The following is a 17,173-nucleotide window of genomic DNA, read 5'->3' as shown; positions in this document are numbered from 1 at the left end:
GGATGAGTTATGTTGTTCTTCTAGTTCCCAAACGCCCCCTGGTGGTCGAAATGGATAAACACCACAGCAGAGGAGATGAGGATCCATCTTTATCATACTTTCATAATATTAAATTATCATTTGAATAGCAATGCACCGGGAGGAATAATATTTAAGTACACGTAAAGCTAAAGTGGGAGACTTCCCTGGATGACTGTCTGGAATGGAAATACGGGTGTATGATTGTACAATAGAGCGGCAAGCGCAGATCATTTTCATGACTGATTAATCTGAAGTTTACTGTCTCTATGATATTTTCTAAGTATCTGGAGAAAAAAAAATGCCCATCACAACTTCAAGCCCAAGCCGTCATAACAGCTCGTTATGTCAAGCCAACAATCATAACCCTAAACCTCCACTGTAATATTATACAAGAATACTAACAAGCAAATCCACCAGTTTTTTTTCTGTGCAACATCATGTGCAATGTTCAAATGTCATTTATAGATTTCACGTAGCATTCATTTATACTGTTAACTACCATCAAGTTTTACAAACTCTGATATTAGTCAACATTATCTACACTGTAATTTAGTCTCCATTTCTATTCTATTTCAATTCAATAGCAATTCTATTTTCAAATGTGTGTCTGTGTGTGTGTGTGTATATATATATATATATATATATATATATATATATATATATATATATATATATATATATATATATATATATATATATAGTATGTATGTGTGTGTAGCTGTCACATATCAAAGTTTATTGCACACATTTTATTTATTTATTTATTTTTTCGCACAAGTCTCTAACATACTAATTTTTCCTCGGGAATCTGTAAAGTCATTCTGATTCTGACTCTCCCATTTGAGGAGACGGGATGTTTGTTGGCATTTTTGAAAATGACTCCAACAGGTTTGATAAATGAAAACCCTATCACACCAAGTGTAAGGGGTAATTTTAGCAAACACACAGCATCTTATTATCACATTACGAGACATAGTTAACACACTTGGACTGTAGAAGAATGTTCTGTATGTTACAGTGCATGAGTGCAATTTGGATGGATTTGGCATGCAGGCCTGATATTAAAATCCATTGGATAACCACACAGTAGAGTTTTCTGTGTTCATTAATTCATTAGTATATTATTTTGACAAAATGTGTGCTCCTTTGATTCATTTCCGTCATTACAAGAACCAAGCTACACAGTTTTAAAAAACATTAATGATGAGTGCATTCCATTTCCATTGTTAAGTTCATTGGCTCTGGTGTGGTGCATGGTTGCCCACTGACTTAATGGGCACTACAATGGAATCAAGTTATTGTTGATAGAATTGGTTATATATGTGTGTTTACCTACCATAAGAAGTTTTGGATAGTGCATTATTGTAGTAAAGGTGTCAAATAATCCATTTAATATTGTATATAGCATACTATATAATTGCATAACGATGGCCAAACCTCAGAAAAAAAAACATGTCTCCCTATCAGTCTTCCTAACTGAATGCAGCAATTGTTACAATACAGATAAGACTGAACCAGGAAACCTAACGTCCAGATGAGTGAGACCTGTATCATTTGATGTTCACACTCTGATATGCTGACACGCATGAGGAGAAAAGGGGAATAACAGTCTCACTGCTCACAAGCTGCGCCCACTTGACACTTAAAACTGGAGATTTTCATAAATGAGAATAAGAATACAAGGGTATCTTTAAATAGAAGAGCTCTCCTGCAGTCAAAAGTAAACTTAGGGTTATGCTAAATTGCACAGAGTTCGGTGTGCTTATGGCTTTAATGGATTTTCAAAATCATTTGTTCTACATGGTTGTGCACACAACAAATTCCATCTTGGAAATGAAAAAAAAGGAGAAAAAAAACAAACGAAAAAAACAAGTGTTTATGTTCTGAGATGAATCTTAAGTTTGAAGAAATTGGATGTGTCCGTTAATCAGCCCCAGTAAACTGACACTCGTTGCAATCTCACACTTTCGCTTGTCTGAACCTATCTGTCTTACTTTGGAGGCAATTAATTTTGAGGCTAAGCTGAGAAAATTATTTTATTTACACATTTTAGACACATCTCATTGAAGACAGAGCTTAGACTGCAGAGTCAAGATGGAGTTCAAGTTTGTGGCTGAGAATTCTTTTCCGACTTATTATTAGATAAAGCCTAATAATATGAAGAAAAAGACATATATTTATAACTGTGCCGCTGTTGCCCCATTCCATATCGCATTATACAATACTCTGTTTTTGAGACTTGGAATTATAAAATAAAGTCTATTAATATAAAAGAGCAGACATACATATTTAACTCTACCGCTGTTGCCCCTATTATATATCACATTATACAATATGTGTGTGTTTTTTTTTTTTTAAACCTAAGTGTTATAAAACAAAGTCTACTAATATAAAATAATAGATATATTCATAACTGTTTCAATGTCTCAAGATTGGGAGCAAGTGTAACATTCTTTGGTTTTACATCAGTAATCAAAATCCTCTCAAACTATGCCTCCATACAAACTAATTAAATAGTATAAGTAATCACATTATTACACAAATATAATAACAAAAAAAAAGTATGAGATCCGTTTGTTCACTGGCAGACAGAGAGGTGCCATCTCAGACTGTGAGTCTCGTGGTTCTGTTTATCCCTTGTCGCAACTGCCCCCAGTCTTCCTGACACTTTAGAAAACGGTATTCAAAAGAAAAAAATCAACTTATATAAAATAATAGATATACTCTCCATCTATTGTACTTGCAAAAACTACAAGTAGACTCACTGTAAGGTGCTGGGATTTCACCAGGAGATGGCGCCTAAACCACTGTTGAGCTGAGGCGTCCAAACATACCAACACAAGCAACACATGTAACTGAGTTTACGATTAAAAAAAAAGGGGGGGCCTGCAAAAACAGTGGTATCATTGGTAGGGAGAAATCAATTCATATGGCATTCATATGGACAGACCACAACCTAAGTTAATGGAAGAAAAGTCTTAAAAGGAGAAGGTTCTGATTGATTTCTCAATTCTAAAGTGAAATAAAGATACAGCAATGTCACTTTCTAAAGGATTCTGCACTCTGAATAAAGAAGACAAGATAGTATTTTTTCATCTACTGCCCCCCACCAATTGAACATGGCATGTTGTGAGGGTATTTGTCTCTTTTTTTCAAGGTTCTCCACAATGGATGTCTTGAATAATAGGAGACAGAACAGAGGGAGGCAAGAAAGGAGGCCATAGAGGAGGAGTAAAAAAAGAGGAGTAAAATCAGCCTTTGCCCTGCAGTTTGGTATGACACTCATTATCTGAAGTGGGCCATTCTGAGAAAGGAGGAGGTTGCCTGTCACAACAGATGTTGATTACACAAAACAGGGTAGTTTGGGAGGAGGCGTGAATAAAACACAAGCCTGGCACACACACACACACACACACACACACACACACACACACACACACACACACACACACACACACACACACACACACACACACACACACAGGGTTATTGTTGGTGCTTTGTCACCAATCTTAATTGATTGTAATCACCATTCCTTCTTGGCAAACCTCCTCTGTTCTTGAAGTGCAGGTTATTGCTCATTATCTAAGATGGCATGGACCTACAATAATCTATCAGCAATAACAGGACTGGTTGTTTTCTACCCTCTCTAATCCTGCACCTGGACGCATTTGGGTCCAGCTCATTTTTCAAATGATATACCATAAGGTAGAACAATTCAAATTTATAGTCTCCTGTAGAGCCCCACACCACTTCCTCAAAGGTAGCTCGGTGCAGAATTAGACAATTACCATGCCAACTGTGACATTATTTTTGAATGAGATCATTTATTTCAAAATGGGATTTCCAGAATATAACCATCATAATTCATTATTTTTTCACACAGGCCTAGAATTGACAATTGCCAGGGCCTGGCAGGGAAATGAGGACCTCACCGTGACCAAATGGTGGCACTGTAGCCCCACAAATGAGGAGGCGCCTTCTCATGGCCAGGCTGTCGGACTGATTCCAATCCAAGGTTTGAAAAGCACTTGTCTGCTCTAAATTGTTCTTATAAAGAGCTTGGAAATACTTGACTTTTCTCCTTATGTGGTTATGGATTTCCTTTTTGTACAATTAAGTGCCATTAAAAGCTAATGTATCCTGTTAAACCACATTAAGGTGTTGGGGTGGACAGTGGCACAGTTATCCAGCCGCATATTGTGAATAGGAGACCACTTTGGGAGCATTTTTTTGAAATCTATATTACACCATTCAGAAACTTGGGGATGAAAAGGATCAAAAGGGAAACATCTACAGGGCTGCTGATTTTCTGGCTGGAAGACCACCCACAGCTGCTTGACACAGAGGAGCTGTGGAGAAACGAAATCATGAAACAAAACCAATCTGTGTTCGACTCAGCCGCGCTCACAGATGCATGTTAAAACCGTTTGGATTTTAGTTTTTTGTACGCCGTTTTTATTTTCACAAAGCAGATTATGTTTTTTTTGTGAAGAGTAATCATGAAAATGTCATCGATAAAATGCTTTCAACCTTACTAAATAAATATATTTTGGGCCCACTGTTATAAAACATTATAGTATAGAAGTACTGCATTGAAAACCTTGTTACCTCCCTAACAGCAGGTTCTACAAATAAGGCGCAAACACAAGTTTGTAATTTGAGATTACAGCTCCCACCAGGGGTCGTCATGGTGCCCTTAACCACAAGGTTATCTCACAACTGACGACTTCAAAGCACAATAATTATAATTTGAAAAACATGTCTAATCCTAAAGAAAATGTGTACCTTTCTCTTGACAACAAACTGAGGAACACATTCTTCATGTTTTGAATTTTTACACACTACAAACATGAAGTTCTGTATAAGGATGTAAGCAATTCCCGATTCCAGTGTTTGTAATGCACACTGTAGTTTGGAGCACATCTCCATGGAGGTTAATGAGGGGGCACTCTGAAGTAATTAAAACAAGAGCATTATAAGGCAGCAGTTTCACATAAGGTACTCAGAGCAACATACCCCATACTTAATTAAAACTCTTTGCTGACAGCATTTTGTATCTTCTCAGGTAATCTGCTGTGAAATTAATAAGGAGGGAGAATTAAATGACTAATGTTGGCAAAGAAAGGCAATTTTTTTCCCCTTCTGCAGTGTGCATGACAGGGGTCTCTATCTGCAACGCGTGATCCTTATTGCGCTGAAAAAATACTTCTTCAGCTTCTCACCGTAATCTGATTCCAATTTCACTTATGGTGTGACACCATAGCGACAAGCCAGGGGACGTTTAATTGAAATGTCCATGCTTTTAATTGGATTCTGTTAAGATGTGAAATTACCTCCTGAATTACAGTCTTGTACCTTTAAATGCTGATACAGAATGGTTTCCAGCGGTGATCAGTTAAGGAGCTGAAATAATGCCTCCATTCAGCGGCACATCACTGTGCCGAGGCAAAGGAACATTCTTGAATTTAAAGACAAACTGTTCAACCTAGGGCCTTGCATTTCAAAGACAGGCATTTATCTTGTGAAATGAATTGTTGTTTTTTAACAGGGGAGTTCTTGAGAGACAATGCAATACTTCAGAATGCTCCTGTTACACCACACATGCGATTCAAGCCACTTTCTAACAATTATTATTATTATTATTATTTTTCTTTTATCAGACTTGCTCTTTATCATGATACTGAATTTAGACACACAAATGCCCATTATCAATAATACAACGGCTGACAGATATCCATTGCAAGCCAAGTCAACCAGGCATTCATGATATCATAGTTAAGCTGAAGGTGTTAGCTTCAGACTCTGACATGATCAGGTAATGTGTGGGTGGATGGCAGCAAAGCTTCCTTCACCTCCTTGAGGGTTGCGCTCTTCCAACCTCCCACATTGAGATTTGTGAATTTTCCCATTCTGGGGCCCCGGTGTCACCCTGCTGTGGCTGTGCAAAACATCCCTGCCTCCTCCACCTACATCCATGACCCCCTCTGATAAGCTTGGAGTTCATCCTTTTCACTGATTAGTTTGCTGGCAGATTGAATGCCCATGTCTACAGCCCCGTGTCACCCCAGCTGGCTCTACCTGTGTGTGGTTGGATCAGCAGGTGGCTGGCACACTGTCCAGTGTGATACTGAAACCATTATTTATACATAACATCTCCCCGTGTGCTCAGCAAAGCCATGTTTCCAACCTCAGGGAGGATGTATGGAGTGTAAACCGCATCCTTGGTTGTTTCATAATTCTAGAAAAATAGATCACGCCTCTATTTATGTCAAATATGTAGTGGAATACTTTGCTGTGATTCTAGGATTCATATTTTGCATGAGTGGGGATCCAGAGGAGGATAGGTCATTAGTAACTTCTCTGCCAAAATATCCTCTCTTTAATACACTGTGTGTGTGTGTGTGTGTGTGTGTGTGTGTGTGTGTGTGTGTGTGTGTGTGTGTGTGTGTGTGTGTGTGTGTGTGTGTGTGTGTGAATTCACATGTGTTTGTTTGTTTACCATGCCACTGCTGGCCCAAGCTGGAGCCACAGGAGTGTGAAATAACAAGCACAAGAGGGATTTCACGCCTTTACAGAGCTGAAAAGGTATGTTTTTGTCAGACAACTCAGTCCATTTCCATCCCAGACAAACTTTGTTTACTTCCCACTAGTCACTGCCTACCTATTTCCTAAAACACCATGCAATTAAAGGGGCAACATTATATATGGGTTCCCACGGGTATAGTGTGTCCAGGTTTGCTTATGCTACACCTCTGGTCTGTTTTATCGCTGTTATCAATGGCACGCGGTGCATCATTAGAAAAAGACAAACAGCTCAGTTTCTTTTAGGGGGGCGGACGTGCTGACAGGAAATCAATGCTCGGTTTCCCATGAGCACCTAATTAGCCGGACACTTGTGCACCGTTGAGACACGGGCTGGATCTCTTTGTCTGCCGAGTTGATCAGGTAAAAATGCATGAAAGACACCTTCAGAGCTGATAAAGTGTCAGAGAGGTGAGGAGTAAGCACATAAGTGACACTTACGGTGTAGCATGTCTCACACCCACTGTATGCTTTAGCAGACTTCATTTGAACTGAGGGCAATATATTCTTATCAAGTAAGCTTTCTTGTCTTGATAAATGTTCGTAATATATATATCTATAAACATATATGTATACATTGTATATGACAGTGGTCTAGGGCTGAGCTTTCAGTCAGTTGGCTTTAACATACAGAGCTGAATATGAATATAGAATTTTAAGTTGAGTGCCCTGCAGAACTCAACTGGTCTCTCACAGCAAATTCTAAACATTCAACAAAAAAGGGAAGAGGAGGGTAAAAAAATAAAAAATAAAATAAAAAAAATCTAAAATGTCCAATCTTATTCTATAACCTGTTAGAGTGACACTTGCGAATTTCCACTATGGACAAGGTGGCAGTACAAACGCAGATAGACGAAGACGAATAAAAGGGCCTTCTCATGACAAACTTTCTGGAAATGTCAGCCTTTCATGCTTTTGAGAAGACCTATTTCATATCTATTACAGCAGGCATTCTGTGTCCGATATTTCAGATTTCAGTCCTCCCCGCACTGCAAATCCTCTGCCAATCTTCCGCCCTTAAGAATCTCTGCCAGCCCCGATGCATTATTCCCCCTACCTCCTCTCTCCCCCTTTTGATGTGACAGAACAAACCGCGACCTATTAGGATTAAGGCTTTGAAAAGATCTTTGAAGCCGCTCAAGGTTCCTTTAAACTGGGGAATGACAATATGAGCTGTGTGGCAGCAGATGCTGAATGGAGTGATTGCGAGTCCTCCTCAGCGAGGTCTGCTGTCACACAACATACAAACACTCACACATGCGCGTGCATCTGCGTGCACGCAAAAACAACTCGCAGCATCCACCCTTTACCCAAAGCACTGCAGTTGTCTTTTACAGTACATGTATTGTGCTCACAAATGCAGATTTGGTTCAGCACTTTCCTTTTATTATTATTATTATTTTTTTTGCTGTCTTGTCAGAGCCGAGTTTGGCTCTGAGCCCTGCTGTATCTGAACTGTTGCCCAGGATGAAAACAAACAAACATGTCAGTGCTTTGCATTTTTTTTTCCCTTTAATGATCTGTTTCTGTTTAGGACACAGTAATGTCAAAAGCATCATTGGAGGCTGGATGCTGAAATGTGAAGGACGGGGGTAAACAAGGAAACGATGTGGGCTGCTGGAAGCCGACATGAAAGAGAGGAGTCGAAGCCCACTTGTGTGTGCTAACGATGTCGGTATGAGTGTGCGCGAATGAGTTTTGTGTCTACTTAAAACATAATGACATGCCGTGGGAGCAGTTTATCTGGCTGAAAATTAAAGGAGTTCAAGGTGTCTCACTCAACGTGAAGATTCTCAAAAGCACAGAAGAATTTTCATTTTTTATCTTTTTCTATCATGAATTCTCAGCACTGACGGTGCATCTGATGATGCTGGAATGATGGAATGCCGCACTGATGCAAAGGAGAGCAAATTAAGTAAAGTTGACATCCTGAATGCTGCCTACACACTTTACTTCAGTCATGCCGACATGGCAGAGTGCAAATGCCATTGCTATGCATCTTCTGCAATCAAAAAAAAGAATTTAGCTTTCTTTTTTATCTAATCACACCTTTGAATATCCCTTATCATACCTGCCTCGCCCCCTGAGGTAGCCAAGGACAGATGCGATATCAAATATTCAAACTGGGTGATTCCTGAAGAGATTTATCGTGGCAAATTTCACAAGCGATCCCATTTAGATATTCACCACTGTCTCTTTTGCGTGGCGCCTGGGCTTAAACATGCCCCGGTGTGGGATGTCACAGAAAGACAGTTAGTACAAGATAGCCGGTCTGTGGAGAAATGAAGCCATGGGACACACAGGGTAAAAGGCTTCTCACTACACAGCCAGAGAGACAAGTTCTCAGGGAGCTGCCACCATAGAGCACATATTGATCTGCTATTGCATCTTATCTTTGTGACTCTAGATTAAAATGCTCAACATTGCCTACCCCCCGTCTCTCTCTCTCCTGCTCTCTGCCAGGCTGAAGGCCTTTCTATATCCCTGAGTGGAGGAGCTCTAATCTCCCCATGAAGTAGTGGGAGCCTATCACTGGCAGAAAAACGCACAGTTCTCACTGCAGAATAAGGGGGAGCTCAGAAATTAACCGGCTTAAAAATCGCTCCCCATCTAAAGAGTAACTTGAATGATAATCAGGTTTGATCCTCGGTCTGCGTCTTTTGATGCCGCTGGTTGTTTTTCCTTTCACAGAATGTTGTTTCTCCGTGAGATTTCTGACTTTTCTCCCCTTCCCCTCCCACCCCTTTTCCACTCTTTCTTCTTCTTCAGGCGCTGTTATCATAATCCAAACAATTGGCTGTTGTAACTGTATGTATTCCTCTTGTGGGAAATGGCTGGGAATCAGATCCTCTTGGGTCTTGTTTAATGTCCTGTCCAAATGAGCGGGGTAGAGTTGAGGCACTGACAGGAAAAAAAAAAAAAAAAAAAAAAAAACATCGGGCAGGAATAAAGGGGAGAAAGCCTGGGCAGACAGACGGATGAGCCCCAGGCTCCAGGGCTTTGACTTTGGCCAAACAAACGTTTGTTTTTCAAAGTGTTTTTATGGTAGGATGGATTAAGGCGGATGTGGAACCAAAGCCCCCCCACCACCCCAAGCCCGTCCGTGGTCTTGTCAAATGGTGCATTGAGAAGAGGGGTCGCACCTGTTAGGGCAGCCCAGAGGAGCAGGACCAGGATGATATTGAGCAGGGCTTTGTGGGTATCAGAGTCAAAACAAAGCTGTCAGCCAGGGCTCATTCATCTTTGATGTTCATTGATGAGGAAACTGGTGGGCCTCAACAGGGCATTGTTTCCTCTAAGTGGTGCCCATTGATAGCCAGAAAGCCACGTTTGTTTTTAGTCTCTGACGGGTGGAGCTCATTTTAAAAGGCTTAATGGTGCATTTAACCAGTCCAAAACACTGTGTTTTGGAGCGCTCCTTGCACCATTGGCTCAGGCCTGTCTTCCTGCTTCCTAAATGGCCTATAAACAATAATAAAATGCTAATCATGTGTGAATGGCCAACACCGGTGGGCATGCATGTATCGCCGAGCCCTAGGCTCTTCTGAATGCCCGCTGTGACAAATCAAGATCCAGAAAACGAGGGCATTTGACTGCCACCGTGTCTGCTTCCTGGCCCGTTCCCCACCTCTCCACTCGCTTTGTCATAAAAAAAAACAAAAAAACCTGGATAGCCTTCATAAAGTGCATTTCTCATGCTATTGTTCAGCTAATCATATCCTCTCCAACAATTTCAGGATGTGACAAGATAAGATAGGGAATATTAATGGCATATCGCCTCATCTCAAATTATGAAAATGTGTGGATGGGTGGGGGGGAGGGCATCTAGGGAGGAAATAGAAATCAATTTGTAGCGCTTCCATTTTGTGTATTGCCTTGAAAAGAAAACAGTAATTTTCCATGTTATCTACCTCAAATCCTATTAGAATCAGGTTAATTTAGTGGCACCCATTTCAAAACGTTATCATGTCATCCTATCAGCTGATGTCTTTGAGTGCTCTCTGTTTGTGAGGTGTAAACGTTCCAATTTAATATCATGTCAGATACCGTATCTGACTGATGCATGATCTTGGATATCACTTGCAGAATGGTGAATGCAGGAAGACCACATTAATTAAGGTCTTCATTGTAATAAGCGTACTATGCGGTCCACCTTGGAATAAAGCGAATATTTCTGTAGACAAAAATCCTTCCTTCCACATCCTTACGTTTGTTTGCCATTCAACTCTGAGTCTGACCTTATATGCCCTGTTTTTTTTCTGGTTTTTTTCTTAGTATTAACGTCTCTCTATTTTACATCTTTCTATAAGGGCTGCGCTGTATAAAAATGTAATTAATAAGAAACTCTACCTTGCTCAAAGTGTACTCTCTAGAAAGGCACAGTATAATATATATTCTTTCTAGTAACCAACATGAATGCTCTGAATGATTAGGTTATTAAAATGTTTTGCGAGTTTCAAACGTTTCACCCCTTGTGAGGAGCGCCAGAGCTGCATGCTCATAATTTACCACTATAGATCCTGAATTCATGAATATGAATGTGTCTTTCTCAAGAGCTGGCCCCTATTGTTGTGGAAGAAATCAAGGACTCTTGCCTTATTTCAGCACAGAGGTGTATCAAGGATGCACAGCCGCGTCTTACCTTAAATAAGGGTCTCTGTTTACACCTTCAAAGCAGTGGAAAAAGAAGCTCTCTCCGACTTTCTCTTCCTCTCCCCCCTGATTGTCTGGTGGCTTGATTCGCTTGGATTCTTAAATGATAGGCTCATACAGAGTCCCAGACTTTGTTTACGCGGGCTGCGCATTGGTTGGCTGTCTCCTTAAGCGTGAGGAGATATGCAAGAGCAATCAAATATTTCTATGTCTTGTATAAATGACGGTGGATGGGAGAGGAAGTTTGAATTTTTCACTCCTCATTTGTGGTTCAATTGCCAGAGTGTGTATTGCCTGTTTTTCCGGAAAGAAAATAGATGGCTTTGTCACTCAGTATGCATAAACTGTTGGTCTGTTTGTTGTACGCTGTCAACGGAAATGATAGCAATTCTATTTGTCTTATGAGAAAGACATTGTTACAAAGTCTGAATAGAGGTTTTCACGAAAGGGATTGTTTGTCCATTCTGAAGTTATTTTCGTCAGACATTATATGACATATCTCCATGAACCCTTTAAAATGCTGAAACCCCTGTCACAATGTGATATGTTAAGAGGAAAGCAGGGGAAAGGAACTTGACATTTTTTTTGGAGACACATACACCTGCGTTCTGACAGAACTTATTTCTGGCAAAAAAAAACAAAAAAACTTGGTGGTAATTATGAGACACTCGTCCGATACTTATAGCACATCTCAGAGATTACAATTTCTCTCTTTACCTGAAATGACAGGCTGTCGTGCATGCAGCTCATCCACATCTTCCTTGCAGTCTTATATCATCTAGCACTTGAACCAAACATATATTTCTATCAAGGCGCGGGAGAATAGCATCCTCCGTTTGGCGCAGAGGAGGTGTGTCCCCCTCTATCTTCACGAGAGAGGAAGAGAGAAAGAGAGGGAAAGGGAGAGAGAGAGAGAGAGAGAGAGAGAGAGAGAGAGAGAGAGAGAGAGAGAGAGAGAGAGAGAGAAAGGGTACCTCTCCTTTGTTCACTCCCCTCTCTAACTGGTAGTGTTTGACTTCCCCCAGCCAGGAGTGGGTAATTCTGGAGCCCTGTGTGAGGTTGTTAGATCACTGAGGCCCAAGACAGCACCATTCTTTGCAGACCCTTGACAGCAAATATGTGGTAATGATATTGTCTCCTGCTGGGTAATAACACACAATTCAGACTGCCACATACTGCAGTCGCCGGGGAAAAAATGGAGGGGAGAGAAAAAAAGAATTACACTGAAGTAGTGGAGGAAAATGACCGGAGAAATGTCTTCAACCTGAAGTGCTATATTGAAAAAATTCACTCCTGCAGGACACTGCGGTGGGAACGACTGTTTTATTCCCCTTTTCTCAGAGTGATGTGGCAGAGAGCGGCAACTGCTATCTGTTGGAGGTGGTTTCCATGCAAATGTCCAGTCCGGGGCAGTTTGGTTTGCTTTAATGATCATTGTGTTTTTTTCACTTGGGCACTTTAAGCAGCCCAGTACCTGAATGCTAAATACGGGGCTAAGCCAGACAGGCTGTTTAACAAAAGCCACGGCTTCAAATGACTAAAGCCCTTTGTGTCCATATAACTCACTGCATAGTTAGTGTTTAGTATAAACAGCATTTTCCTACTATGGAGACCTTTCATTGTTAACCAGACCACACTTGCAGCTTCAACCTTGACCTTTGTGTTGCTCCACTTGGTACTCGGCTTGTAACTGTCAACACCATCCATCACTGGCCAAATGGGGGCTGGGATGGGGGCCAGTGCCCCTGCTGTACTGTGAAATTGTGGCATGTGATCCTTAATGTGCGTGAAGTAGACAAGGCCCCGACACAATGCATCAAGCGTCAGGGGGCTCCTCTGTGCTAGTCTATTAGCCTCCTGCTGTGCCCCTGGCTGCCTGGATGTATTCCTAGGGATAAGTTGGAATAATAGTGTTATGTCTGCATGCCTCCAAGACACTGGCCTTAGCCTTGACTGTCAATCAAAACCAGACCTGACCAGCTAGACAGGGTGGGAAGTCCAACAAACCACTTATAACACTATTTAGACCAGTTAAAAATAGATTGTTTTAAAGAAGAAAAATAGCATGTTTGAGGGTATTTTGGCATTCTTAGCTCTTACATCCTCAAAATAATCTCTGGTCCCCTCTGCTACTGTCCATGATCTTAGATACAAAGCTTGCCTCCCCAAGAGAGAGAGAGAGACAGAGAGACAGATAAAGAGAGAGAATGATTCCCTCTCCTTATTCATACATCTGACTGCCTGAGCAGCATTGTGCAATGGGCTAAAATAAATGAGAGCATCATGTAAAAAGGTAGCCTTGATACCGCACGACTGGGTGCAAAAAGGGAGGCACACTGAAACGGAAGAATTCATCGTTTTCCATCAGCCCCCTCCGCTCATGAGTTGAACCAGGTATTCAAATGGGTTCAATCTCAGCCGCTCAGATTTGCATAACACAGACAGATGAACTCGAGTGATTGAATTGGGCTGGGTGGATTGAAAAAAACAGAAAAGAAAATGAATTTCCAAGCGAATTAGGGAAAGACGGAGACAGCAAAGGGTACATTATTTATTTTTCACACTGGAATAATTACGGAATTAACCTTTCCTTCCAATGTGACAGCCCTCTAAACCCTCTTTATCACACTGAATTTGATGTATTGGACTCGCTTGGAAAAAACTTGACTCTTTTGTCAAAAAAAAAAAAAAGTATTACCTATTATCGTCGCCACACCTGTGTCTGTTCCGCCATTGGTCCGAGTCGGTCAGCTGATCTGCATAGGCTGGCTTAGCTCCACTGGGATGCTGTGTTTTGTTGTCCATCAGTGATGTAACACTAATGCCGTGCAACTTCCCTGTGACTGGCAGTGACCACTATAGAGTCACAACACTGCAGGAGGGGAAAAAGCAATTTCATGGTTCACTCTGTGGTTAATGTGCTGCTGTAATCTTTAGAGAGGCTTGTCTTTTTTGTTTAAGTTTCACAGAATAAAGGCTTGGGCTATCGTACGCCCAGGCCAATTAATCACTGCACTAAAAGGTGGCGGGAAGCCATCCACTGGGAATGGCCCATGGTGAAAGTGAGTGTCTGTTTGTGTATGTGTTTGGTTGAGCGAATAAGTTCTTTCGAAAGGAGTCAGTGTTTCACTTTGTTGGTGTGTGTGCTGACCTCAGCTGGCGTGTATATATTTACCTGACTGTGCAGTACGTGCTTTTTTGAGGAGGGGGGTGCACTTTACTGAGTGTACCTTTTCTGCGCTTGTGTGTGTGCGTGTTTGCGTGCTGTGCTCGCAGTCAGGTAAGCTTCTCTAATTGCTGCAAGGTGCATTAGCACTCAGCCACCTCTCTCTCTCTCTCTCTCTCTCTCTCTCCCTCTCTCTCTCTCCCACCCTCCCTCTCTCCCTGTGTCTTTGTTTTTCCTCTCAGTGCCAGTCTGCGGGCCAGAAGACAATCAGACCAGAAGGGTCATTTTCTGCAAGAGCTCACCTCCCTCCTCCAAGCCTCGCCGCTGACAGGCTCACGCTCGGCAGGAACCCTAAATTAACACTTGACGTCTGCGAGGCTCAGCCCTGATGAGGCCGCGGAGAGACAAAATGTCAGAAAACAAACACTCCATCATTTTTGCTTCATTTCCCCCGCCAATGGTGAAACACACTCACCTGGAGAGCTTGAGAGGGCTGCGGTGACATTCAACCCCCCCATCTGTTGCTGTGGATCAGCCTTGGTGCCTATGGGCCAGGGTGAGAAGTCGAGACCAAATAGGAATGGAGGGATGCTGAGGAGGAGGAGGAGGGGGAGGTAATTAAGTCACCGTCTGTAAGAACTGAATTGTTTGACACCTGTTGGGTTCAGATCAATTATCTGAAATGCGGTCTTTTATTTCAACACAAGAAAGATATATCATAAATATGAAGCCAATTTAGTTTTTGAAATTTCTTCCTCTAAAAAAATCACTTCTTTACTTCCCAGCATTTTGGATTGCATTCACCTCCATTCTGCCATTACAAAGTAAATGATTTGTTTTCCTGAGCGCATCAACAACAACCCTTGTAATTATTCCTCACTGGGGATGTGCACAACACTAGGACTCGAAGCTGTAGAGTAGTATGATACTATTTGAAGCCTACTTCAAACACAGTGCCCCCAGTGAGTTACGATAGCGCCAGTGTCTATTTTATTATTTGCTTTATCTCTTTGTTGCGTGAGAGTTTATTTGTTTACATGAGAGGGATTGGGAGGTTTGGTGATCTGAGCAAATTGCAGCAGAAAGTACTTCAGATGGGAATGACTGTAATTAGCATGCTCTTAAATGTGGAACGCTCTCCTAATGTTTTTGTTTACGTGGGGCAGCTGATCTGTGACTGGGTGCGGGGGCGGCCCACAGGCAGGTTAAAATCACTTGTCATGCCAGAGATCATCATTATGAGCTTACAATTGGTCAGTGTTGAGGAACAATCAACGCAGCGCCAGGTAGGTACTCTACAACCAGGCTATGCTGTGAGATTCTGGGTGTAATTTTGTATTTATAGTTGTGTTTTCCAGAGTGGATAATTTCAAAACACAAGTGCATTTATGTGTGTATGTTTGTATGTGGTTACGCTCATGTTTTGGCCCATTTTTTTTTTTTTTCATTTTTTTTTCATTTTTATAATGCCTGCTGGACTGCCTTTTCTTAATCTCTGCATCTACTTTGAAGCACATGTTCCATGACACTCATTAAGAACCAATTAAGGATTTGCTGGTGTGCCCAGTTATTCAGTCAGTGATTATATTTCACTGGAGGATAATATCCAGGTAAATTAAGATTTCGATTTAATTCAGCCCTGGTTGTCGCTGCATCTCCATTTCACATCATGGAACAATTGAGATCTTATCATGGATTAAAGTGGGGGGATATTACACCTAATTTAAAATATGCACATCTACAACTGCACGCACAGCTTAAGCATCCGACATGATACTGTGGAGAGGGGAAAAAAAAAAAAAGAAGCGAAACAATTAAGCACCTTATGTACAAAACTCAAAAGGCTGTGAGATACAATTCATCAAATTGGCAGAGCAATTCAGGGCGGAAATGCCGTCTTAAAGAGTTCTTGAGAAAGATGAAGGGAGGCAGCTGAGGAGGAGGGGACACGAAAAGGAGCAAAGAGGACACAGGAAGTTGGGAAACATGCAAAGGGGCTGCCTTGGTAGTCAGGTGACAGTGTGACAAAGTTGTGCTTGTTTAAAATGGAAATCTTCCCAGACTTCCTCCCTGTTGCCCTCGCTCCCTCCCTCCACCCCCCTGGAGCCCATTGCAAACGCTAAGCTCCGGCATCTGAAGTGGTAACACTTGAGATGGTGAAAGTGACAACATCTTAACATAAGCTGAGGGGCTAAAGTGAAAGTCAGTGCGAACCCCCAACCAACCTCTCTTTTCCACCCACATCCTTCACCCCTACTCTGTCATCCTTCATACCCCAACCCCTCCCAACCCCACTCTCAGGCTGCTTGGACATCCAACTTGCCTTCTATGTGCATAAACTGCTGGTAGAGAGCAGGGATGAGATTCAAAAATTGAAAATAAAAGGTGAAAAAGTTAAGTAGAAAGGAGGGATGTCTCTTCCCGTCTCCTTGCTTTCTACGTTTCACTGTGATCGTTGGTCCTCCCTTCCACTTCCAGTCACAGGTGCCTCCAAACAGAACTGGAAGCATGTAATCCGCCCAAATCCAGCCTCTTCCGAGGAGTGTAAAACCAGGAATGTTCTGTGGGGGTCACTGGATTAGACAGAATTCATGGTGGTAGCTTGGCTTGAGAGGCGGAATTAGCGGAGTAGGGAAAAAGGGAGAGGAGACTGAACTGGTTTTGTATTAAAATGAGCTTACCAGGTGGTCTCCCTCCCAAAAGTGGACACAGTGTGTCAAGTAATCTGAAAAGCCCCGGGGTGTTTGT

At 41.7% G+C, this 17,173-nt stretch overlaps 2 long non-coding RNA genes across 4 annotated transcripts in view; one reads left to right on the top strand and one right to left on the bottom strand.

The window, feature by feature from the left end:
* Positions 1 to 3,906: 3,906 nt before the first annotated feature.
* On the top strand, positions 3,907 to 14,765 carry LOC119004833. Of its 2 annotated transcripts, XR_005070325.1 has the most exons (4): positions 3,907 to 4,039; positions 6,544 to 6,609; positions 6,853 to 6,969; positions 14,668 to 14,765. It is a non-coding gene; the product is annotated as an uncharacterized LOC119004833 (long non-coding RNA). The 2 variants fall into 2 exon arrangements; XR_005070324.1 differs by lacking the exon at positions 3,907 to 4,039 and having other exon boundaries at positions 6,518 to 6,609.
* Positions 12,602 to 17,173, bottom strand: part of LOC119004831 — a 56,065-nt gene continuing 51,493 nt past the window's right edge. Inside the window, exons 3-6 of one of the 2 annotated variants that reach the window (XR_005070321.1) lie at positions 14,901 to 15,016; positions 14,728 to 14,810; positions 13,958 to 14,131; positions 12,602 to 13,147 (exon numbers count right to left, since the gene is read on the bottom strand). This is a non-coding gene — a long non-coding RNA (uncharacterized LOC119004831). The remainder of the gene's footprint in view (positions 13,148 to 13,957; positions 14,132 to 14,727; positions 14,811 to 14,900; positions 15,017 to 17,173) is intronic. The other variant, XR_005070322.1, reaches the window with a different exon arrangement.

Source organism: Acanthopagrus latus, chromosome 16, assembly GCF_904848185.1.
Source record: "Acanthopagrus latus isolate v.2019 chromosome 16, fAcaLat1.1, whole genome shotgun sequence".
Taxonomy (NCBI): Eukaryota; Metazoa; Chordata; class Actinopteri; order Spariformes; family Sparidae; genus Acanthopagrus; species Acanthopagrus latus.
Note: the sequence above shows the minus strand (reverse complement) of the source record. Positions and strands in the feature narration are given on the sequence as shown.